Source organism: Notechis scutatus, chromosome 4 (genome assembly GCF_049901735.1).
Source record: "Notechis scutatus isolate UNSWTSFEM ecotype Mainland chromosome 4, rNotScu1.2, whole genome shotgun sequence".
NCBI classification, from domain to species: Eukaryota; Metazoa; Chordata; class Lepidosauria; order Squamata; family Elapidae; genus Notechis; species Notechis scutatus.
In genome coordinates, this window is record NC_142012.1 from 94,012,489 (window position 1) to 94,039,601 (window position 27,113).

The 27,113-nt window shown below is 37.5% G+C and overlaps 2 long non-coding RNA genes across 2 annotated transcripts in view; one reads left to right on the forward strand and one right to left on the reverse strand.

Annotated features, from left to right (window-relative positions):
• Positions 1–27,113, forward strand: part of LOC148130827 (uncharacterized) — an 87,066-nt gene that overhangs the window by 44,952 nt on the left and 15,001 nt on the right. Inside the window, exon 2 of the long non-coding RNA XR_015749342.1 lies at positions 2,939–3,159. This is a non-coding gene — a long non-coding RNA (uncharacterized LOC148130827). The remainder of the gene's footprint in view (positions 1–2,938; positions 3,160–27,113) is intronic.
• LOC148130828 (uncharacterized) overlaps positions 18,435–27,113 on the reverse strand; it is a 65,624-nt gene continuing 56,945 nt past the window's right edge. The window contains exon 2 of the long non-coding RNA XR_015749343.1: positions 18,435–19,104. This is a non-coding gene — a long non-coding RNA (uncharacterized LOC148130828). The remainder of the gene's footprint in view (positions 19,105–27,113) is intronic.

Sequence of the window (27,113 nt, forward strand, 5' to 3'; positions counted from 1 at the left end):
TGAACAGTCCATAACTCCAGCACAGGTGATGAGATTCTGTGCAGCAGCACTGGGGATTTGTCGGAAACACATGTCTAATCCACCACAGCTATTTTATACAACAAATGTGGCAAACCTTTTGTGCTGCTGATCCCTTTCCCTTTTAGTATTAAACCGATTATGGGCCACACAGTTTATGGATTGTAAATTTTTTAGTATAGCTAGACCAGGGGTGGGATCTGACAGAGTTAACTACCAGTTCGGTCATTTACAAGGTTCTGTGATTTACGATGTGCTTCCCTGCACACTGCCGGCATACACCTGTAAATCGTCATCAGCATGCTGCGTGCAGAGAAGGAACTTTTCAAAAAGCCCTTTTTTCCTGCTTTTTTAACTGCAGCTGTGCCTCACACGGCAGTTAAAGTTGAAAAAGCAGGGAATAAAGGACAGGTAAGAGCCCAGGCGGGCGGGTGGGCAAAAACAGCAGCAGACATAGAACCGGTTCTATGTCTGCTGCTCTTCAGAGCTACCGGTTCTACAGAGGTGGACAGAACCGGTAGAAACCCACCCCTGAGTTAGATTATGTGTAATTGACAGACTGGATTTTATCATAGATTTTGGTTGTTATTTCTTATTTTATACTAGACTTTTTAATTGTATATTTACTGAGTGTTTTTATTTGTTCTTGGTCTCTGGCCCAGCCTTATCTCTCACCTCAGTCTATTTCACCAAGTTATTGAGACCTTATCAGTTCCCATTATTTCTTTTTTTTCTTTTCATCTGCCTTTTATTTCTCTTCCATTCAATAACATCACATATAAATGGACAGAGACAAACCAACATAAAGAGAAATTAGAGGCTCTTTCTCTCATTTTTTAAAATGTATATAAGACATTTCAGGAGAAAATGGTTGCCTGAAATGGAGAATAGGAATATAAATAAAAATATATGTGAGATATTATAAATGTAGCTTTAATCATTTTCTAGGAATATGACTCAGTTATAGGCTTGAAAAGCGCAAAAAAACCAGGCTGTACTGTTGTGAAAACTCTGCTTTGTTACAGAAGCAGTGTGATCGATTCCTTTTAGAGCAAGAACATCATGGTGGTGATATTATCATTACTGAAAATGTTTTTATTATTATTTTATATTACTTTACTGTTTACTTTACTGTTGGTGGTGCAGAACACTCAATCATCTTTACTTGACACTGAGTTAGATTATTAAGAGACTAAAAAGCTGCCTGTTAAAGCAAACTACTGAGCAGTGTGTCAACTAAAAAGATACTCCTTTGGTATTTTAGCTGTCAGTTTATATATTAAATAAGGTTTGGGCTCACTAGTCATGCATTAGTTTTTACTACCAATTTATGGAGTCTCTCTCTCACACACACACACATGCACACACACTCACTCTCTCTCTCTCACTCTTTTCTCATCATCATCATATCTATCTATCTATCTATCTATCTATCTATCTATCTATCTATCTATCTATCTACCGGTACCTACCTACCTACCCGCCTGTCTATCTATCTAATGATGAAAGAGAGAGAGAGAGAGAGAGAGAGAGAGAGAGAGAGAGAGAGAGAGAGAGAGAGAGAGAGAGATGTAATGGAAAAACAGAAAACAGAGCAGCCAGCATGAGGGAAGGAGGAGGAGCAAGGAGAAGAAAGAGGGAAAGTGGCCTTCTCCTTCCCTTGTGCTGGCCACTCCATTGCCTGTTTCTCCATTGCAGTGCAGTGCAGTGCCCAGGATTCACTTTGATAGCTGGGGTGGGGGTGGTAATTTAACAACTGGTTCACTTGAACTGGTGTGAACCAGCTGAATCCCACCACTGGCTCCAACCCTCCTGACCTTCCATAAGAAGGTCTGGTTCTTCCAGTTGGCTTGGGGGTCCAATGGGGAGGTGTTCTTCACATTGGGGGTGGTTGACCGATGAATAATAGATCCCACCTCTCCCCATGCTCATCCTAATCCCTCATTCCCCATTAGTTAGGGTTGTGGTTTTAACCTTTTATTGCTTAGCTCCTATTGTGTATAGATTTTGTCAAAATTTATCTTTTTAATACTGTAAACCATCCGGAGTTACCTTGGGGTAAGATGGGCAGCCAAATAATTAGACAGACAGACAGACAGACAGACAGACAGACAGGCAGACAATGAAAGATATTTTTTTATGAGACCATCTTTGTCAGATGATCAGAACTGATATGGGTATTTCCAAATCAAGGATTTATTACTACTTTAACAATTTGTTATCATGCCAAGTACTCTGTGCTTTACTCATTTTTCGATTCAGCAGGATATTAGGGGAAGTTTCCAAACTGCTCTCAAACATAAGAGAAACATAAGTAAAATGTACTTTTCTATCAACATAAAAGAAAGGAGCTAACTTGAATAGAATAAAATCATTTCTGCCAAAAATATTTGAAGGTGAGATATTTGGGGGCTCTATTCAAAGAAAAAGTCTCTTGTGACTAACATATGATTTGGGTTATAAAAATCCTGTGGAATATAATTGGATCATCAGCCAGGTAATTTGGACTTGGCTTTGCACATTTTTCAAAGAAGACATTTGGCAACATAAAGAATCTCTCTACATCACAGAAATGTTTATGAGATTTTTGAAAACTTAATCCGAATGGTTAGCCACCTTAACAGTGTTACAGCCTCAGTTTTTGAATTATGGCTTTTCGCCCCCTCCTTCTTGAAATAGGAGTTGTTTTTTCTGTTTCACACTCATGTGAATCTGATTTTTCTAATTTGTTTCTGCTACTACTGAGATGGCATGAGCAATTCATCAGTGAGGGGAAGACTCTTTGCAGATGCTTTAAAGCAATGCATCAACCAAGCAATGGCATGTTGATAATATAGTACATGATTTCTCACATCTACCGAATGCTATGGTGCTAAAGAGATGCCACTTTTAATTATTTATTACACTCATTTATCTTCAGGCTCTGATGTCACCTGAAGCTCACAAGGATGACCTCCTTGGACACAAGACAACACAGATTACATTCGATAAAAGAGTGAATTAGAACTGAATAATTGCAACTGCTCAAAGAACACCTGTTGGTATTAAGGACCATGTTCTTAAGAGGAACAGGTCACAGGACTTTATTATCTCCAGGACTGCCTTCCCTAAGGACATCTACCCATCCTACCAGGACAATAGGTGAGCATGTTCCAGTTCCCTTTCCCAAAATATTGTCATCTAATGGGAGCTGGTTAGCATTGCCTTTTCCCTATGGAATACCTTGCCCTCTGACATTTAGAGACCTCCAATCTTTTAGCATGCTGTTGCCATAAGGCTTTAAAGACTTGGGTTTAATTGTCTACTTTAATGAAAAGAAGGATTAGGGGTGACATGATGGCAGTATTCCAACATCTAAGGAACTGCTACAAAGAAGAGGGGGTCAACCTATTCTCCAAAGCACCTGAAAGCAGAATAAGAAGCAATAGATGGAAACTAATCAAGGAGAGAACCAACCTTGAACTAAGGAGAAATATCCTGATGGTTAGAACAGTTAATCAATGGAATGAGTTGCCTCCAGAAGGTGTAGGCGCTCCAACACTGTAGGTTTTTAGGAAGAGATTGGACAACCATTTGTCTGAAATATTATAGGGTTTCCTGCTTGAGCAGGGAGTTGGACTAGAATAGCAGTCACCAACCAGTGGGCCTGGTCCACTGGTGGGCCACGAGAAAATTTTGGTGGGCTGCAGAGAAATCTCACCCCCAGAGCACCCCCCAAAGTAATTAATTCAGGCTGTGCAGGAACACAAGGCTGCACCACCCAGATGTCCCACTGGAACACACCCTGCCTACTCACTCCTTACCCAGCAAACTTGCCTGCTAAATTGCTATTTTTCCTTTTTCTGACCATCAGCTGTTCTGCTGTGCCAGGAGATTTAAATTAGCTAGAAAGCAGGAAATGGTTGGATTTCTTGCTTTCTAGCTAGTCTCTAGCTCTTCGGGTCTGCTTTTAAACACAGCCGAACCTCCCTTAGGACTGAAGGTTCTATTATTCAGTGCAGACTCACAGCAAGCAAATTTTATGTGACAGACTGAGCTAGCCGATGGCTACTCAACTCAACTCAACTCAACTCAATCTGCCTGCCTGCTTTGCCTGATTTTGGGTAAAAGTTGCTCTTTTTTTATAAAAAATTCAATATTTACATACATGGTTGTTGTGAGTTAATTTGGTGAGTTTGCTTCCTAGCAAATTTTATGTGTTTGCTTGCAAGCAAATTTTATGTGGCAGATGGAGTTAGCCAATGGCAGATAGATAGATCACTGAATGAATCTGTGATTCTATGAGCAACTCAATCTGCCTGCCTGCTTTGCCTGATTTTGGGTAAAAGTTGTTCTTTTTTATTAAAAAATCAATATTTATATAAATATTTATAATATTTACATACAAGCCATGCCCATCCGGTCACATGACCACCAAGCCACACCCACAAATTAGGCCACACCCATAGAACCAGTTAATGGTCCCTGGGATATAAAATTATGAGTTTGGTGGTCCCTGAGGTCCAAAAAGTTGGTGACCCCTGGACTAGAAGACCTCCAAGGTCCCTTCCAAGTCTGTTTATTCTGTTTACCCCCAAGTGTTGGGAGAAGTTTAGATGATGGCACACCAACATGAATTGGTGCTAGAGTTTTCTTGTCTTTATGTTTTAACTGGTTGTGCTTTACTCTTTTTAAAAATTATTTTGTATGCCTTTAAATATTTGATTGAGTTGATTGGTTGATTGAGCCTAGAGTTGATTGAAAGATGGGTAGCCATATAAATGTTTTAAAGAAAGAAAGAATGACTGCATAGCTGAATGGTCCTATTTTGTGGCAGACAGGACATAGGAAATTAAGGATTATTAATTAGAATTAGGCAACATTTTCAGTTCTGACAGTCACATTAGGTCCCAATTGTGGTTATGAATGTAAAAACCCATACGCATGCATACTTCAATGCTATCCAAGTATGTAACCATGCACTACATCAAACATTTTCTTCGACACACAAATACAAAGACAGTTAGGATATTGAGAACTCAGCTATTTTGAGCAGTGAAGTTTTTTTCACATGTACCCATTATCTTGTTCATGATTATGGGTTGTTCATGGTCCTTCCTCCAATAACCATTGTACTATTATTTGCTGTCCTGCTGCTGTTATCAGATGAAAATGGAAATCTTCAGTCCCTGCTGAGTAGTAGCCTGGTAATCAGATGATTAGCAATCTATCAAAAAGTGCAGAGCAATTATGCTGGAGAGCTTCTCTACAGTTATAGGAATCAGCTACTAGGAATCTTCAAAATGAGCCATATGTAATCAGTGAGTCGCCTTATAAGGCAGACCTAAATCCTCATAATTCATATTTTCCTTATATTGCTTACAAGGCCCTTGATTATCCTGAAAGATCATTTTTAAATAGTTCTGTATTAAAATATTTATATTTCTTTTTTTTTTCAGGATGATTCTTTTAAGGGCCTTGTTTATACCTTATCCTCTAAGTATTAACATAAAAGAGCCAGTTTGGTGTAATGCAGTGGTCCCCAACCTTTTGTACCAGGACTGGTTTCAAGCAGAAAAAATTTTTGCAAGGACCGGGGAGAAGGAGGGGGGTTTTTCCCTGTTACCGCAGCTATCTAAAGCGCTCGCAGCCACTTCTCACTCTCACCTGTCATACTGGTCAATAATCCACAGGTGGAAACTCCGCAGCTTGCCTGCCTGCTGAAGGTTGTTTGCAGCTTCGCTGAGAATAACTATTCGCCTTTACTCAAGCCGGTTGTTCCAATTCAACCATTAACGAAGGCTTTTCAGGGCGGAACGCTGTTCCACTTGAACCGGGCGGGCGAGCGGGCGGGCGGTGACGGGCGGGCGGACGGTGGGGGTGGGGGAGAGAACGAAGGTCGTACAGGAAAAGCCCTCCCACTTCTTTGAAGCAGTTTCTTCCTGGGCTGGTGGAGGAGCGAGAGAGCGACTGAGAGCTGGACCCAGAGAGAAGGACAGGCTTCAGTTAAGCTCCTCCCTCCCCTTCTTTCATTTGTGTCCTGATCCCGATTTCCAGCAGCATTCAATCGGCAGAAGAAAGCCGCCATTTTTTAAAAAATTTTGCGGCCTGCAGAGAGTGCTCCGTCTGCACGTCCGCGTCCGGTGGTTGGGGACCCCTGGTGTAATGGTTAAGGCACCAGACCAGAGACTGGGAAACTCAGAGATTGAGTTTTAGTCTTGTTTTGGAAAGAAGCCAGCTGGATGACATTGGCCATACCTCTTCCTCTCTCTCTCCCTCCCCCGTGCCTCTGCCTCCCCTAGGAAAGAAGCAATGGCAAAGTACCACCAAAATTTTGCCAAGAAAACTGAAAGATCTTGTGTGATGACTCAGGGTGTAACATGAAAGCAAACACAGCCAGAGAACAGGTCTAACTCCCTTTTATTGCTCCAATTTTGCCCCCAAACATTACCACATTTATTAAAAGTCATGGAGCAAAGCTCTCACACGAACCTTCAACAGCCTCTGGCTGTGAGTAGTCCAGTAACCAAGTTGAGTAAAGCAGTAACCAGAAGTTACTGAAGAAATTCAGCAAAATAATAAATAAATAACCAAGGAGTTCAGCTAAACAGGCAAACCAGGCAAGCCTCACAAGGCAGAGCACAATAATTTCCAGGCATTGGCAAGTGCACACAAGGCTTCATAGATTCAACGTTTGTTCCTGACAAATGCCCCTCCCATTGGCATATCTTAGTCCCCAGGTGTGCCTTGTGAGGGGGGGCAGGACACTCTCCTCCCTCACAGCCAGCTCAGTCTGTGTTGTTCTTGCCTTCTCTCTTCTCTTTGTGCTCTAGGATCAGGAGGGGGTGGTCTTTATTCATCTCCTGAGCTCTGTATCTCCTGCCCTTCCCTATCTACAAGTCTTTCTAATCCCAAAAAACCCTGCCCAGACTGGCTCTGCCCTTCCCCAGTTTCCTCCAAAGCCAACAGAGCTGCCCCCTCAATCTCTGTCGGCCCTTGACCCAACTCATCTTCCCCTGCATATTCAGGTTCCAACGGGGACATGACATCTTGTCCAGAGAGTCACCAGGAGCCAATATTGACACAAAAGCAAAGCACATAAAAATTATTAACATTGATTTTCCTTTGTTTTACTCTCAGATTAAAAGTGCTATGAAATAAAATGGGCTAGAAAAAGGAGAATGACCCTGTGAACTCTGTAATTAAGAAGTGGTTGACACCTGGATCCCTCCAATCTTTGGTCAAACTTTATGCCACTGAGCCCCACTGCACTGCCTTTCAGTGTGTGTGTCACCAAACAGATAAAGTGGGTTTATACTATGATTATGTCCAGCTTTGCTCCATCCAGATCAGAAATGTATAACCCGAGGCTAATAGCTCTATGTGGCTTTCAAAAGCTTTAGAACCCTTTCAAAATATTTTACAAAATTGTAATTTGTCAGGCGTGAACAACCAATCCTACAGATGTAATTCAAATTAGTTACTTTATTGTTCCGTGTCTATGTCACAAGAATCTTTCCCAGACTGGATGCTTTCATCTGGGAAAAAAACAGATAAGGCTCAAGGGGATTGGGAGCGGGAGGGGGTTAAATTTAGCCCTCTGGTGTTTGTGTGTAGCAATCATAGGCTAATTCCTTGCTTCAGCCCTCCTCCCAACCCAAGGCATGGTTGCTCTCCAACAAACAACATAATAGAAGAGAACAATTGCTGAATAGTGGGATTGAGACTATTGACTGCATTGATTTAATATTATATCAAATTTTAAATTAAATCTGATTAATTTTTTCTTATACCTTCTTTTTCTTAATGCATTCCCTAGTATACTGTCAGCAAACCAACAACCCTCAGCCCAGAAATTTTTTTAGAGTCCTAATCTAGATTAGAATAACCTAATCAGAATCCCCAAAGACCTTTTATGTGGCATTGAGATGAAAATAAGTTAACTTCAGGTCACCCTTTAGATGTTAAGCAGGTGCAATTCCTGGAAATTTTATGTGTCTAAACATTGATTGTGCCGTTAACTTATGGCTTTTTGTCCTTCAGAAGTTAAGTGCTTCCGATACTACACATTTCAGAGTGTTCACTTCTGGCAAATCCTATTTGGTATTTCTGAAAATTAAGACTGTGCATTTACATTCTGAAGCAGTACACACTTTTCTTTTCATTATATAAAAACAGTCCCAGGGCACAGTAGTGTTGCTTTGGAGATTTGTGTTTGAACAGTGATCTACTCTACCACCTTTTGATAAGGTGACAAATTGTGATCTTTAATAAAGTGACAAATGGTGATCTATTTGCATTTGTATTGAATTTATTTTCCTTTCAGTCTTCATAAATTTGAACAATGCCTTCTAAAGTCTTGTCTCTCAGCGGGTGTGATTGACACTTATTTAGTGCAGGCTTCTAAAACAAGCAGGACACACCACCCCTAGGCTCCCCACACAGTCAAAATACAAAAGAAGAAGAAGAAAGACTATGGCACAGAATAAACAAAAGTGTTGATCAGTTTGTGGGGATTACATTTAACAGGTTGATGAAGGGCAAACTAAACAGAAAGGCATGGCATATACAAAAGTGACTCCCTAGAACAGCAGAGATAAGCTACCACAAGCACATTTTGGTATAAATGATATCTGAGGGAAATGTGGAAACCCTCTTCAAAGAAAGCAAACAATGAGAATTGAAGAGATACCATAAATTTGGGTACAAACAATAAGAATTCTAATTAATGCTAAATTATGTATATATTCCATTTGGTCAAGCTTTGGTCAAAGCAACCTAGAACCAAAGATGTCCCAAAAGTGCTTTTTCAAGAGGCAACTGGACTTTCTGGACTTTTCTTTGAAGACATTTCACTTCTCATCCAAGAAGCTTCTTCAGCTCTGAACTAAGGAATAATTCCTAACAATAAGAACAATTAGTCAGTGGAACGGCTTGCCTTCAGAAGTTGTGGGTGCTTCATCATTGGAGGTTTTTATGAAAAGACTGGACAGCCACTTGTCTGAAATGATATAGGGTCTCCTGCTTGAGGCAGGGATTTGGACTAGAAGATCTCCAATATTCATTTCAACTCTGCTGTTCTGTTCTGTTCTGTTCTGATGGGATCTAAGCAAACTCATGTCATCATCTAGGAATTGAAAGAGCAAATATGAAATGAGTAAATGGAAGGCAGGCAGGCAGGCAGGCAGGCAGGCAGGCAGGCAGGCAGGCAGGCAGGCAGGCAGGAAGGAAGGAAGGAAGGAAGGAAGGAAGGAAGGAAGGAAGGAAGGAAGGAAGGAAGAAGTGAGGGAGGAAAGAAAATGACTTTTTAAGAAAGCACCATTGAATTCTAAAAGCTGATGAGGCTATCACATTTCCTGGGAAGATAGCAATCATGGCCTTCACACTTTTATTTTGTAAAGAAAACCTAAAGGTAGTATTAATGACAAAAACACATAAAAGAAGGTGTGGAGATAAGTAGCCTAACTATAGATAATCATAAACAGAGATAATCATCATATCCAGAGAAAAACACCCTATCTCTCATATGTTTCAAAGAGTCCTAAACGAATAAAAGAAGTAAGCAAATTTTTGATTGGTAACTTGTAATCCCCAGACACAAGTCTTCTGCAGAAATTAGAATGAAATGATATAACTTTGACTCCAATTAAATTTTCAAATAGATAAGCAATAAAAATTAAAATAAAACCAGAAAATGTTATGAAAAGTTCAAATGATAGCTGCTTACACGAACTTATGAAACATTCATAGCCATATATTTCATTGCTATTGGAATGTGATGAATGTTCTATTTGAATGAAATTATAATTTCCTGGTACAAAATATTGCCTTTTGTGGCTTGAAAGATATCTCTGCGCCAAAGTTTGGAAAACAGGATCTGTCCAAGGTATCAAAAACATGATAAATCTACACCTTATCTTTCCTCAAAGGAATTCACAATGTACATATTTCTTCCCACTTTTAGCATCACAATATTCCCCAGCAAGATAATAATGCTGATGAATAATGATTGAATCAAAGTTGACAATAAAAATATGGATCCAGATCTTCCTTTTTTTAAAACAAATAATTTTATCAAAGCTTAAAATTGCAAAAATAATAAATAAAACTAATACAAACATAAAAAATATAAAAAAGAAAAAAGTAGAAAATGGAAAGAGAAATAAGAAAAAAAGGGAGAGGGGAGAAGGGAAAATATATATATATAAAAAGAAAAGAAATAGAAAAAAATGATTCCTCCCTCTATCAAGGCAAGGACAAATGTTTTCAGTAATGTAATACCCTCTCTAATATTTCAACCAAAAAAATCTCTTCATCCCATATGCCATTTTTTATCTATTGGCAAATAATAAAGTTTCATCTTTCAATCTGAATTTACATTCATTAAGAGCTACCAGAGAGATAGATATCTCTGTTAGCTCTTAATAAATGTTAATTCAGATTGAAAGATGAGACTTTATTATCTCTATCTATCTATCTATCTATCTTATACAAGTAAATTAATTTCATTTTCCTTTCTTTTATACAATACTTTGCCATTCTCTTGAAAACTACAAAAGACAAAAAAAAAATCTTATTCCCATAAGATTTTGTAAACAAATCTTTAAAAATTCATCATTCAAACTTAATCAAGAAAAATCCATTAGGAGCCACTAAAAATAACATATTCAAAATATTAATCTTTAATCCCTTCAAATGATCCCCACAAATTATTCTCTTATCATCTTCTCTTCATCTCCTCTCAATTTTAATCCCATAGCTTATTTTTTTCTAATAAATACAACAAAAACTTTATTCTCCTCATATCTTATCTATATACAAATATTTGCAGTCTTACCATTCAGTCCTAGTTAAGAAAAAAACCATTAAAGGTTAGTAGAAAAAATAATCTTTAACACTCTTCAAAGAAGTCAACTTTGTCAATGTTCATTTTATTTTTAAAGGTCTTGATATTTATTTCTTTTACGTAATGTGCTAAAAGCTGATTCATTCACTTTTTCTCCTTTCCTTTTCTCAGGAATTCTTTCATAAGTCTAATGTATCTCCAAAGTAAGAAAATTGCTCAAACCACTTTTCTGAATTAAAATCCACATATCCAAGTTACTTTTCTAGTTTATTATTTGTGCAATGTGCATCTCTTTCAACTACCATAACTTAAACTTGTTTCAAGTGTAGGTTCTGTATCATTCTTGATAATTTGCCCATTTTAAATCCATACCCCAAACAGCCTGATTTTCAGTTAGATCCTCTTCTATCCCTTCTTTTAAGACCAATTTATTATATCGGTTCTAAATATATTGTTATCAAACATCCTTGACTTTTTTCAAAGTTAAAATACTTCCCATTCTATATTAATGGACCTTCTCCTTTAATGATAATTTTTAATTTTTTCTGGTTGCCTTTAATAACCAGCCTTCAAGGTCTTCTCTTATTATGTTTTTCTCTCATCCAGAACATTTTCCTAGGAAGATATATCTGATGTTTAAACTTCATATAATACAGCATATTTTAAAAGGTTTTAAGCAAATTACAGAAAGTGTTCTTATATTTTTTTAAAGTTACATTTCCAATTAATCTGGCCACTTAATCCATTTTTAAAAATTTCAAGAATCAACCTTCTTATCACCCTTTTGCTGCTTATTTCCAAATAAAAAGGTTTTCTTTGTGTATTAAATGTGGATTGAAGGAAATTTATCCAGTGTAATAACACTTTTGTTTCTGAAAGTTCTTAATATCCAAAACTCAAATTACAAGCCATTTCCAATACAAATAATTAAGAGAGAAAGTGGGTCAATCCAGATCTTTTTTTGAAGGCTCCCAACTATGGGCTAAGAGTTGGGCTAAGTCAACTTTTCTGGCTCAAACCTCTAAAACCCACCAGAGCCCACTCTTTATGGTCTCATCCAGGGAGCATCTGTAAGGAGCATGCTCTGTGATCCCAAGTCCTCTCCTTCATCCAGAAAGGAGTTCAGGGAGACAGTTCCTTCACCAGCTCCACTCTCTGCAGCAATAATTGGAAGCCACCATTGGCATAATTTCAAACTTAGATGTGTATTTCCTCCTGACTCTCCTTTCTTTATTTAGTTACTTCCATCAATTTGATTTATAGGTGCCTTCAAGTCAGTGTTAGCTCTTAATGACCTACTGAGCAATTCCTTACATTTTTCTTGGCCATATATTTGGAAATAGTTTATCATTCCCAGGCCTGACTAGCCCAAGGTCACCCAGCTGGGTTCATGCCTAAGATGTGACTTAAGTTCATGGTCACCCAGTTTTTAACCTTGTGTCTTAGCCACTACACCAAATTGTCTCTCACTCCATCGATTTTACATATTTCAAATCCCTTGGTAGCTATAAAGAAGAAAGTAACAGGAAAGAATGAGAAAGAAGTCATCTCTATACATTTTAATTAATGCCACTTAAATTTAAAAATAAGGTTCTTCATCACTGAATAAGGAAATGTCTCCTTTCAGTCAAGCTTGAATCCTCTTTCATACCACTCAATCCATGCATATGAACAAGGAAAGAGGGATAAGTAGAAAGACGAGGACAGGATAGTTGGCTACAATTATAGCAGAATTCCACAACCATCTGTGAAGTCTAAAAATTGATATAATATAAAGTCCTGAGTATTCTGTCTCAAATCCCCTTACTTAGTTGGAAAAAATAAATAAATAAAAACCAAGATGGTATAGAAGTGCAACATAAGAAAGGAAAATCCAGACAGGACATTTGGCTATGGCAAACATATTGTTTACTAAATTCTACCGCATTTTAGATGATCATTAGTGTGTTATTATTGCTCAATGCAGATTCTAGTTCAAACACACCCTTGGAAGTTCTCTGAGAACCTTGGACCAGCTAGTTTCTCTTAAGTTGGCCTTGTTGATGTGAGGAAAAACAGGAGGGAAAAAGTCTCAGATTTTTAGAAGAAAGACAGAATATACATCAAACAAAAATGAATTAATCAAATTCACTCATCCATCTATAGTTGCATGCATACATATCATCCGTGGCTTTCTTCTCTGAAAGCATTAAGCAGAAGCAGTTTTGTCCTTTGAATCCAGAAAAGAGGCTGAAAACAGTGCAGCAATAATATCTGCCACATAATCAGTAGTGGTATGCTGCTAGTTCGTACCAATTTTAGTGATCCAGTAGTGCCGGTCAGCAGTTGGCCCCACCCACCTGTCCCCGCCCTTTCCTGTCCTCCATCTGCTTTGTTTGTAGCTCAGCTGATAGGTGCAGCAGAGTGGATTGCTGCGCCTCAGTTGTTTTACTCACCAGCACTGATGATAAGCTTTCATGCTTGCTTCTGGTTTGCAACCTTTCGGCGGTGGCAGGGATTCGCGACCACGCGATCCCTGCTGCGTTCACCAAGGTTCCCCGATCCATTTGGATCTGGGGGATATAGCTACCCCGCAGAGGCAGCTGAAGACAGGCGGGATCCGGCAAGGGGTTTGGGGTGTCGCAAACCCTCCCCAGCCAGCTAAACCCCTTTTCCCGAGGCGGAGGAACGGCGGTCAGCAATGGCTGCCATGAAGAAAGCTGCAGCCGGACAAGCAGGTGCAGGAGGGAGGAAGTTGAAAGAAAAGTGAAAGTTGATTCTAACCGGGACAAGACGGAGAAAATGACCTGGAATCTTGAAGGCTGCTAAGTATATATTGTTCCCTGTGAGAGTTTTAAGCTGCGAATATTCTAAAGGGAAAGTTTTTCTTTGTTCTACTCTCCTTCCTAAAGTGACAGCGGAAAAAACAAAACCTTTTTGGCTGTGAGTGGGAAGGGAGAGTGAAAAAAAAGAATCAGAGCAAAATTTGAAAATAAGGAGAAGATTGCCTAGAATTACAAAGAGTTTAAAAACTTCCAAAAATATATTTGAAAAGGATTTGTGATTACTTTAACCCCATAAAGAGAAAGTGAAGAAGAAGAAGGTATCTAAAAGAAATAGTCTGTTTGGATTGTTTGGTGACTTTGGAACCTTTGGAAATTACTTCTGATTAAATCATCTGGGTGGTTTTTTGGAAAAACTTTTCTCTACACAATGGCATCATCTATGGATGAATTGGAACTTATATATCAAAAATTTGAAAGAGAAAAACAAGGAGGGGAAGATGGTCTTGACACTATTTTTTCAATACTTAGAAATGGCGGTTTATACTTATGTGAAGCAGAATGAGGATGATGGGGACAAAGAAGAAGGAGAAGCCATCTTTGATGAACAAATGACTTTGACTGGAGAAGAGAGAAGGCAAGAGAAAAAGGGAAAAAGGTCTTTAAGATCTGGAAAAAATAGCCCAAAAAGAGAAGAATAAGGTGAAAAGGGGACTATGGAAAATAGGGCTCCCATAAAAGTATGTGATTTAATTGAAAAGTAATGAGTTAAATGTTTAAGATATGAATGAATATTAATACTAATGAATAGATTTGTATTATTTTTGATAATATAGTATAATTTTAGAATGTACCAGACAGAATCCCAATATATGTCATGTGTTTTATATTAAGTATTATAAATGTAAGGGAAAGAGATAAAGGCATCATACTCCATATAGTGTACAGGAGAAGTTTTTTCTTTTTTTAAAGAAGGAAAATAAAGGGCTGGCTGGAATAGAACAGACAAAGAATAATAAATATTATGATATGAATTGAGAGGAGATAAATAAAATAAAATAAAATTGAGAAAATTTAAAGGAGAGGAGAAGACATATAGAAAACTGAAAATGTTAATAAGATATGAAATGGTATGTAAAATGAATATGAATTTGAATTTGTGTCTGTACCAAGAGTTTTAACCCGGGACTAAGCAACTTTCAGATAAGAGATTTTTATGCTTTTATGTTTTGTTTTATGTGTATCTATGTATTGTTTGTCTTGAAAATAAAACTTGTTTTAAAAAAAAAAGTTTTCATGCTTAAAATTGCCCATTTTACAATGCTCCACATGCACGCCCACAGAACCGGTTGTAAAATATTTTGAATTCCACCACTGCACATAATGCAAGAAGAGGATTGGATATTATCCTGTTTCCAGCCTCTTTCCTGGCTTTAAAGGGACAAACTATTTATTGTACTCACTGCCTCTGATGGAGCTGAACATTTCTTCTTTGTGGTCCATGTGAATCATACTCATAAATTATGTGCCTTGATGTGTTAGCTACTCAGTTTGCTACTTTGTTTTGTAAACCAAATTATAATTACAGTAATAATTGTAAAATACCCATAATTATCCCAAAGGTGCTTTTTCAGGAGGCAACTGGACTTTCTTGTTTTTTCTTTTGAAGACGTTTCACTTCTCATCCAAGAAGTTTCTTCAGTTCTGCCAGGATAGTGGGGAGTGAAAGAGCTGAAGACCTGTCAGAGCTGAAGAAGCTTCTTGGATGAGAAGCAAAACATCTTCAAAAAAAATCACAAGAAAGTCCAGATGCCTCCTCAAAAAGCACCTTTGGGACAACCATGACCAGGATGACTGAGAATCTCTACAGACTACCTGTAATTACCTTTTAAGATGACATGGGGCTTGGCAGGAGCCAACTAACCCCATACAGAAATCAAGCGTGAGTGTCTAAAGCACTTCCTCAGGTAGCAAAAGCTGTGATAAAGATTCTTGTAGTTGGTGGCCTTGCAGTTTGGTTTATTGGAAACAAGAAACAGGTTGTGTCAGCACTGATAATCAAAAGTGCAGACAAGAGAGATAAAGAGTCAGCATCCAGGTCCAGATAAAGATACTGCATCTGATAGAGTGTATTTCAGAGAATGAAAGAAGGGATAACTTTCCAGGCATCTTCTAAAAGCTCACTAATCACACAGGACATTTCTAAACTGAGGACAAGAACTCTCTTCTTGTGTTTTCATGGATTCACCAGAAACAGAAAAAGTAAAAACAAACCTGAAGAAGTCTTAGCCTGTTGTGGAATTCAGCCTATCCAAATTGAAGCAAATTGTAATGAGTAGAACCCAGCACCATAAACAATCACCCAGGTAGGGTTAAAAATGCCAGACTTTGTGTCAACCCTGAACTTGGCTGAGGTCATCTTTGAGGCTTCAGGGTTGCCACAAGGAAGAAGACGGGACAAGGAGGGGAGAAGTTGGGGATTGTAGTCAAAACAAAAAGATTTCTTGTGGGAACCAATGACATTCCAACAGGTGGCTGGAGAGAGGAGGAGTGGAGTAACCAAGCAACCAGCCAGCATCTCAATTGGACAATGTGACTGATAACCTGAAGGAAGAGGAAACTTTCACTTTTTAACCTGGTGCAAACCACAGGAACTTTCAGAGTTGTTTTTCACCAATTATGCCAATATGATATATCCAATAAATTGTTCTTTGAGGAATCTACCTGCCTCAAAGTCCTGCTTTCTATAGGTGCATTACTCGGAATGCTGACACTTTGACTGTATCTAAGTCTTAAAACAAGGTAGTAGATGATGGATTCAGAAGCTTTCAGAAAGACAGAAATGCTAGCCAATTTTCTCTACTCTTCTGAATTAGATGGGATCTGTTCATCAATCCATTGTTATCTTCATTTCAGCCACATACGTATTTCTAAACTCTTGAAGTTACTACAGCTTCTCAAAATTGTTTCTGTTTAGTATGATCTTCATTTCAGCTACATACTTATTTGTAAACTCTTGAAGTTGCTACAGCTTCTCAAAATTGTTTAGTGTTGATGGTCTAATACATTGATCACAGTAGTGTTAAAGATTTTTCCTCAATGTAAGTCTTGGAAGGTTCCCTAAAGATCCAGCTTGAGGCAGATACCATTGAACCTTAACCCACATTGGTCCAAGGTTACCTTTTTACAAACTACACTGCTCAAAAAAATAAAGGGAACACAAAAATAAGACATCCTAGATCTGAATAAATGAAATATTCTTATTAAATACTTTCTTCATTACATAGTTGAATGTGCTGACAACAAAATCACACAAAAATTATCAATAGAAATCAAATTTAGCAACCCATGGAGGTCTGGATTTGGAGTTACACTCAAAATTAAAGTGAAAAAAAAACACTACAGGCTGATCCAACTTTGATGTAATGTCCTTAAAACAAGTCAAAATGAGGCTCAGTAGTGTGTGTGGCCTCCACGTGCTTGTGTGACCTCCCTACAACACCTGGGCATGATCCTGATGAGGTGACGAATGGTCTCCTGAGGGAATCTCCTCCCACACCTGGACTAAAGCATCCCCCAACTCCTGGACAGTCTGTGGTGCAACGTGGCATTGGTGGATGGAGTGAGACATGATGTCCCAGATGTGCTCAATTGGATTCAGGTCTGGGGAACAGGTGGGCCAGTCCATAGCATCAATGCCTTCGTCTTGAAGGAACTGCTGACACACTCCAGCCACATGAGGTCTAGCATTGTCTTGCATTAGGAGGAACCCAGGGCCAACCGCACCAGCATATGGTCTCACAAGGGGTGTGAGGATCTCATCTCAGTACCTAATGGCAGTCAGGCTACCTCTGGCGAGCACATGGAGGGCTGTGTGTCCCCCTAAAGAAATGCCACCCCACACCATTACTGACTCACTGCCAAACCGGTCATGCTGGAGGATATTGCAGGCAGCAGAACGTACTCCACGGTGTCTCCAGACCCTGTCACGTCTGTCACATGTGCTCAGTGTGAACCTGCTTCTATCTGTGAAGAGCACAGGGTGCCAGTGGTGAATGTGCCAATCTTGGTGTTCTCTGGCAAATGCCAAACGTCCTGCACGGTATTGGGCTGTAAGCACAACCCCCACCTGTGGACATCGGGCCCTCATACCACCCTCATGGAGTCTGTTTCTGACCGTTTGAGCAGCTCTGGCAGTGCTCCTCCTGTCCCTCCTTGCACAAAGGCGGAGGTAGCGGTCCTGATGCTATATTGCACTAATTAGCTTAGCATTTGGTTCATGAGATATCCATGCATTCAGTCCTTGAGTCCTCCCTTCTGAAAACTAATTCTTCCTTGGAAGCCAGGAACCATGAATTGGATCAAAGGCCTCTTTACTGGGGGCAGATATCAACCATCTCTCTCTAATTTTTCTGTCTGGAAAACTTTTCAATTATTTAAAGCAAAAATAATTTATTTAAGATCAAGAGTGCAGGCTAACCACTGAAAGAATGAGTTTTCAATAGTATTCAGGGCAACATGCCTGCACTGGTCTTCACAGTGATACCATTTACACTACTCAAAGTAGCTTAGGCAGCAAACTATCATTTATAAATTTCATGTCCAATGGACAGGGAAAAAAAAACACCCAATTATAGAATTAGACATAACTAAGGATCTTCAATTTAATTCTTTTTTTTTAGATAAAGTTTTTTTTATTTTTAAACACAAACATACACATACAAAAACAAAAACATAAAAAGATAAAATCCTCTTCCATTTTATAAACATACAGTGTGTCAGTTGGTTACGTATCTTTTGTGCTATACTTTTGTAGTCATTTACTCACAATTTATATCAATCTTCACATTGTCAAACTAACATATGTTTATATATTTATCAGTTATTAATCATCCATGACTAAACTATTTATTCCATCGTTTTATACTAGATGTCCCACATTTTATCTTAAAATTTATGTTATACTTTCAACCAGTGGTTATATATATCTGTATTATGTTTTATATCAATCTATTAGATTTCTATCACAAAATTATCTAGTCTATTATATTACCATGCCTTTTTATCCAACCATTGATAAAACAAATCCCATATCATATAAAATTGCTTATCTTCTTGTTCTCTAATTTCAAATGTCAGTTTGCTCATTTCAGCACAGTCCATAATTTTTTTGATAACTTCCTCCTGCATATGTATTTTGTCATTTTTCCAGTTCTTCACAAATACAATTCTAGCTACTGTCAAGAAATTTACAATCAAATATTTCAGTTCTTTATTATATATGTCTGGTATGACTCCCAATAAAAAGATCTCTGGTTTAAAGTCTATATGTTGTTTTATCATTTTTCTAACCATGTGTGGATTTTAGTCCAATATTTCTTTGCGCCTGAACATGTCCACCACATATGGTAATATGAACCAGGTATCTGATGACATTTCCAGCATTTATCCGATTTATTCTTAAACATTCTTGCAAGTCTCGTCGGGGGTAGGTGCCACCTGTAAAACATTTTAAACAAATTTTCAAAAATTTAAAAATAATTGTTTCTTTAACTTGCTCCTCCTCCAATTTAAATTCTAATAGATATCCATAAAGTTTTTAATTACCTTTTCATCAGTACCCATCAAAATTTTATCTAAGTCAGTCAACTTATCATAAATACCGTCTGCCTTGGAGTCTTTATCAAACCTAGATTGTATTTGTAAATAAGAAAACCAATTCATTTTTACACCTTCTTCTTGCAATGTTTGCATAGATTTAAGTTCACCCTTTTCATTCAATAACTCCCCATATCTAACTGTTTGTTCCTTTTTATATATTATTGGATAAGAAAAAGCTTCAATAGTTGATATCCATGTCGGAATTTTTAAGTAATATTGTCTTTTAATCTTCTCCCAGCTCAAAAACAATGCCTCACGAATATAATATCTTCTAAAATACCCCTGTGTTTTAGTTCCCTTATACCAGAGAAAGGCATGCCATCCCAGCAGCAAGTCGTGGCCTTCTAAAGTCAGTAATCTACTGTTCCTTAGTGTTATCCATTCCTTTACCCACATCAAACTTGTCGCTTGGTAATACAGCTCCCAAGTGGGCAAGGCAAACCCTCCTCTTATTCTTGCATCTTGTAACAGCTTTAATTTTATTCTTGGTTTTTTACCCTGCCAAATATATTTCAACACAATTCTATTTAAATTTTCAAAAAACTCTTTCCCCAATCGAATAGGAATTGTCTAGAATAAATATAAAACTCTAGCCAGTATATTCATCTTAATTGTGGATATTCTCCCAATCAATGATAGTTGCATTTTTTCCCATTTCATCAAGCCTGTCACAATCTGCTGTTTGAGTTTAACATAGTTATCTTCCTTTAGGGTACTGCATCTTGGTGTAATATAAATCCCTAAGTATTTAACCTTGTTTGTGACCTGTATTTTTAAAGTTTCTTCCAATTCTTTCTTTTGTCTTGTTAACATATTCTTTGTTAATATCTTTGTTTTGTCTTTATTTATTCTCAGACCTGCTACTTTTCCATATTCTTCTATTTTTTCTACTAATTTGGGTGTTGTTTCCATTGAGTCTTCTAATATACCAGGTCATCTGGAAAGGCTTGCAATTTTTACTCCTCCTTTTTAATTTTCATTCCTTTTATTTCTTTTTCTTCTCCGATATTCCTGTTCAACACTTCCAATGTTAACACAAACAGCAGAGGCGACAATGGACTTGTCCCTTTTCTTATATCTATGGATTCTGTTAATTCTCCATTCACCATCACCTTTGCAGTTTGTTCATGATATATTGTTTCAATGGCTTGGATAAATTTCTTACCAGAGCCCATTTGTATCAATTGCAGTAAAATAAATCACCAATTCACATTGTCAAAGGCTTTTTGAGCATCTAAAAACATCAAGGCCATTTGCTTCTCAGGGTGTGCTTCATAATATCCCAGAGTATCCAAAATGATTCTCACATTGTCTTTGATTTGTCTCTTTGGCAGAAATCCATTTTGATCAGTATGAATAAAATTATTGAAGTATCTTTTTAGTCTTTCTGCCAAAATTGAGGCAAAGATTTTATAGTTCAATAAAGATATAGGTCTATAATTTTTAACTTCCTGCAGGTCTGTACCTTCCTTTGGTATAAGTGTAATGTACACTTCTGACCATGTTTTTGGTATTCTTTTCTTTAACATAACTTCATAACTTCTAGAAGATGAAAATTCAATATTTCCTGGAAAGTCTTATAAAATTCCGTTGGCAACCCATCTGGATCTGGAGCTTTCCCAGCATTCTGTTGTTGTTTTTTAAGGTTTCTGTTAGTTCCATCATTGTTATATTTCCTTCTAACATTGTTTCAATATTTTTGGGTATCTGAGGTAAATTCGCTTTCTGAAGATATTGCTTGATTTTTTTCTTCTTGAATATTTTCTTAAAAATATAGTTTCCCATAGTAATCTTGTTTAATTTTTTTCTTCTCCTCTTTTCCATAACAAACCTGTCTTTCTTTATTTATCAATTGGCTAATTCTTCTTGCTTCTCTTTCCTTTCTCAATTTATAAGCTAGCCATCTGCCTGGTTTATTTGCATCTTCAAAGTAATTCTGTTTCGTTAATTTTTTGTGCTAATTCCTCTTTTTCCATTAGTCCCATTTTATATTTAATTATATCCATTTTATTTTTAATGTCTTTTTTTTGTGGGGACTTCTGTAAGTCTTTTTCCAGTCTTTTATAGTCATCCTCTAATGTCTTAAATGTCTTTTTCTGTTTTCTGTTTCTTCTCCTAGTATAATCTATTATCAAGCCTCTTGTGTAGGCCTTCATCATGTCCCAGAGATTCTGTAAAGATGCATCCTCTTTTCTATTTTTTTTGAAGAAGAAAACAAGTTCTTTCTTATTTTCTGTTTAGAGTCTTTTTCTTTCAGAATCATATTATTTAGAGTCCATCTGGATCTCTTCTTGTATCCTTTCCAAATAACTGATACTGGATTATGATCTGCCCATGTGCTTGTTTCTATTTCAATCTGTCATACATTAGTCAATAATTCTGCTGACATCCATATCATATCCATTCTAGACCAGGATATGTGTCTATTTGAATAAAAAGTATATTGCTTACTTTCCACATTTCTCTCTCTCCATGTATCTTTTAAATTAAATTCTTCTGTTATCCGGAGGAAGGATTTTGGTAGTATCTTTCTAACTTTCTTTGTTGTTTTCTGTGTTTGATAGTCCAACCGGTCATTAATTATTCCATTAAGATCACCCATCATGCAGATATTAACATAGTCCAAATCAGTTATTTTTGTATGTAATTTCCTATAAAATTCTTCTTGTTTATCATTCGGGGCATAAATTGCAATTAAAAGTGTTTTAACGCTGTTATCCATTATCTCCACCATCAAAATCCTTCCATCATCATCTGTATAAATTAGTTCTGCCAAAATTGTTTCTTTAATATATAATGCCACACCTCTTTTTTTCGATTGTGCCAGCGATGTGAATAATTTCCTTTTTTTTCTTGTTTTAGTATATATTCATGTTGCTTTTTAATATGTACCTCTTGTAAGCAGATTATATCAAATTTTAATTTATCTAATTTGTGAAATACTTTCCTTCTTTTAATAGCCAAATTAAGTCCATTTATGTTAATCGTAATCAATTTTCTTTCATCCATGTTAAGCTTTATAGGAGGGTTTTATTGCTCTAGTAGATCTCAATTCTCGTTATTCTCTGGGCTCACCGCCTACTGCACATTCTTCTTTTTCTTTTTCAATTACTGCTATAGACTCTTCTTGGAATTCAATTAGTGAATCTTCCTTTCTTTCTTCTTCCTCCTTTTCTCTAAAGTATTCTAAGTAGAATAGCTCAGCTTTTCCAACCATGTCAATTCTGTCTTTGTTCCTGCCAAGTGAACAAAAGGCCATCTGGCATCAACCATCTGTAGTTTACTCCTCTTTTAAGTAGCTCTTTAGTTAAGAATAAATATTCTCTTCTCATCTCTCTTACTCTTCTTGGTATCTGTTTCAGCACCACAATTTCTTTATCTTTATATTTTAATGTTTTCTCTCTTGCCACCTGGAGTATCTGTGTCTTAATACTCTTCTTAGTAAATCTGATGTGAACTTCTCTTGGTACTCTATTCCTCATTGCATATTTTGTGTAGACACTAAACACTTCATCCATCCCATCCATCATCTTTTCTTTAGTTATTTCCAGTGCTTCTGCCAATATTTCTGCCATTATTTCAGCAAGGTTTTCACCTTTACCTTCTATATTTTGAAATCTTAAGTAAAATTCTGATTTGTCCATTTCCCATCCTAATGATTCACCCCTGCCCTTCTCGATATTGCTCAAACAAATATCAATATCTCCAATTTTCTTGTCTCTTTGTATATCTTCTTTTTCCATTTTTTTTAATCTGTCTTCATATTTCATCACCATCTGTTGAATATTTTCCACTTTTTCATCTGTCTTTTCAATTTTTGGTCAATTTTCTGAATTTCTTGCATGATCATCTGTAATGTCACTTCCTTCTCTTTTTCTTTTTCCTGTTGTAATATTGTCTGTATAGATCATTGTCCTCCAGATGGTGTGGGGGTTGGTATTGAAGAAGCTGGGACTGTTGTCTTTCTACTCATCTTGTAACGCTTATCTGTAAAGAAAGAGAGAGAAAAAAGAAAAAAAAGAAAAAAAATCGGGGGAAAAGGAAAAAGAAAAAAAGAACAAAGGCAAACAGTTGCCACTCCAAAGGAAAAAAGGAAAAAGATACTCTTCAGGCACTTGTATACCTTAATCCAATTATTTGCAATGGTAGGTGTAAAAAATAAAAAAGAAAAAGGGAAAAAAGAAAAATATTCTATATGTTCCTCTTGATAGTCAAAAAAAAAAAAGGTTTACATTCTAGTTCCTGGTTTAAAAAGTCAAAATCCAATTAGAGAGAGAGAAAAAAAGCCCAACTAGTGAGGGGGAGGGGGTAGAAAGGGAAGGAAAAGATAAAAAGCAATTCTAATATAAAACAAGCCTCTTCCGCCTAATATCCAAGGCTCTTTGATAAATCAGCTCAGAGTTTTTCAAGGTCACTTCAATCTTCTTTCTTTCAACTTCCACTCCAGACTCCAACTATCTGTTCAGAAATGAGCACCTGAGTAAACAAACTGCCATGCTCATCTCTATGTTTTCCAATACACAGCTCAGAGTCCTTTATCATAACACAAACTAGTGAAAGGAAAAAAAGAAACAATGTATCCAAGCCTCTGGGCGGCAGTGCTACTTACTTCCCTTCACTTTCACTTCCCCCTCCTCAATCTACAACCAGGAACTACAAGAAAGAGAAAAAAAGTAGAATCTCTCCCCCCCCTTTTTTTTAAAGGGAGAGAAATAAATCTTAAATCAAGCAGAAGAGTCTTAATCAAAAAAGAATTTTCAAAAGGATTGTTAAAAAAGGAGAAGGAAATACAAACAGAAATAAAAAGATTAAAAAGTACCAGTCCAGCTTAAAAAGTAAAACAGCTTTGCCAAGTTCAAAATTCCAATAAAACGGGGGGAAAAAGGACAAAACTTTCACTTTGATAATTAATACCGCCGCTTAAACTCTTTCCTCTTCACTTTTAGTCCACTTTCATTTTTTCAGGGTGTTCTCTCCAAGAAATAATAAGTAAAAGTTCATCTCACCAAACTGACACACTTTTTTCCAGTCTCTTCCGTTCCGGAGCTGTCCCAGCTTCAGCAGCTTGGGAGGCTGCCTCTCTGCCGCCAGCAAAAAGGGCTTTCCCTGGATCAACCAGGGACTTTGCGATGTCCCTGGGATCAACAGGACGTGCCCTTGTCAATCACCGTCTCTATGGGACGGTTCAGGTCCATGGGGACCGACCAGCAGCTGAGATATCGACGGTGATCTTGGAGAATCAAGATCTCCCATCCAACCACCAGGACGCCAGCTCCGCCCTCCCTTCCATTTAATTCTATTATTATGGAAACCTCACAGTATCAGTCTTGTGGGAAGATTCAATTTGGCATGGATAAACATTCAGTACAATGCCACACATGTTCCATTCATCTGACATGCTGACATTTGGGACCTGTAATTACCAAGCATGTCTTGCCAGATGCTATATTTCTAGGGGCAGGGGGGAAATAACAGAAGATAATCCCATTTTTCCTCACCATTGGTAGAACAACAGATTGAGACTATTTGATACAAATAGATGTATGGAAACAAGAAAATGGCAGCTTCTATTGCTCTTCACGTACAGTGGCTAAGATGGCTGCCTTGGAAAGGCTGTTTAATATTAAGACTGACAATATTCAGGACTGAGTTGGAAACAAAAAAATCAAACATTTTAACTAGGATTACAGCTAAGATTTCCCATTGTGTCACACAATGCTCAATTGGAATTAACAAAAGACTGATTTAGAACTCTAGAAATGCTTGCATCGTTCTTCATCTTCTGGTGTTCCTAAGTTAAAAGAATCGGGATTCTAGTACCTGACCAGGCACCAGCTGTAACATCTTTCAAACTAATAACCTGCTTTAGATGTCTCATTTAACTGCTTTCATAGCTATCTTCACAGATTCCTAGATAAACAACAAATATTACATCAAATCACTCCAACACTGTTTTCTGAGACTATTTAGATGCACAAACTCTAGTTCATCTCTTGTGCAAGGGATATTTTCCTTTGTTTCAAACATGCACACAAACTATGGAGTCATAAGGAATAATTTATTCTTATTATTTTATAGCACCCAACAGCGGTGGGATTCAGTGATGGGATTCAATTTTTTTTTTACTACCGGTTATGTAGGTGTGGCTTGGTGGGCATGGCAGGGGAAGGATACTGTAAAATCTCCAGTCAGAGGTAATATTTGCTGGGTCTCTGAGCTATTCAAAATTTCCGCTACCAGTTCTCCAGAACTGATCAGAACCTGCTGAATGCCACCTCTGGTGGGATTCAAATATTTTTACCACTGGTTCGGTGGCCGTGACTTGGTGGGCGCTCTTTGTATGCATGCACACACTTTGCATATGCACGCACGCCAAACGCATACTTTGTGCAGGCGCAGAGGCATTTGCGCAGGCACAGAAGCGTTCTAACTCACCTCCTGCAATCCTGCACTCTCCCGGTCGCTTCAGTAGCTGCCACACGGCACTCTTCTGTGCTGCGCAAAGCAGCTGCACTTCAAATTCAGAGGATAAAGGTGAGTATGGGAGCCCAGGTGGGCGGGTGGGCCCAACAACAGAGCAGCAGAGAGAACTGGTTCAGTCTCTGCTGCTTGGCAAACTGGTAGAATACCACCACTGGTACCCAAGAAGGACACAAACTTCTACTCCATGTGATATCTCTGGGAGTTTAACCTTTCTTTATATATTTTCAACTTCATGCTCCAATATATCTATATCATCTATATCTATCTGTATTTATATCTGTCTGTCTGTCTATCTATCAATCACATATCTATCTGTCATCTTAAATATCTATCTATCTATCATCTATCTATCTATCTATCTATCTATCTATCTATCTATCTATCTATCTACCTATCTACCTATCTACCTATCTACCTATCTACCTATCTACCTAGATTAAATATCTATCATATAAGTATAATATATGTGCATATATAAAATGAAAAATAAATAAATAATGTATAATATATAATATCTGATTGTAAGCTGCACAGAGTTACCCTGTGGTGAGATGGGTGGCCAATAAATTTTACAAACTACAAATAAAATAAAAAAAGTATAAATACTAACCTTATGGGACAAGTTCAACAAATAGGGCATTTTCATTATTTATCTCTTTGCCAGGTGTTGCACACTCAGTATTGCAGCTGAGATGGCTGGAATTCTGAGTAGATGCATTTCTTTGTGTTTTCACAGGAAATACATGTGGTCATAAAAATAGGAGGTGCAGGATTTACTGAAAATTCATTATCCCATGGAGTCCTACCACCTTGATTCACTGCTTTAATTACAGTTGACATTAGATAATTGAAATCTCAAAATAAATTGGGAGCATGATGGACATGGAATTAAGGAGAAACTTCCTAACACTGAGGACAATTAATCAGTGGAATGGCTTGTCTTCAGAAGTTGTAGGGGCTTTATCACTGGAGGTTTTTTTAGAAAAGATTGGACTGAGATGGTATAGGGTTTCCTGCTTGAGCAGGGGGTTGGACTAGAAGACCTCCAAGGTCCCTTCCAGCTTTATTTTGATTGATTGATTGATTGATTGATTGACACTTGGAGACTGTGTTATATTGTTGCCTCCTGTTATGCCAACGCACCAAGATAATGTCTACGGCTGCAATTCTTAATCCACTCAAATTAGCATATGCAGTCAAGTACAGGACTGAAAGATTATACAGCAGTTTAACTATACTTTTATACCTTCTATTTCTTCAGAGAACATTGTGTTAGAAAAGGGACAAATAAAGTCTTTTACTTTTCACTGACAGCTGGCCATTTATTTCAGGAAATTGTCCCCTATCCCTAGAGTTAAATAGCT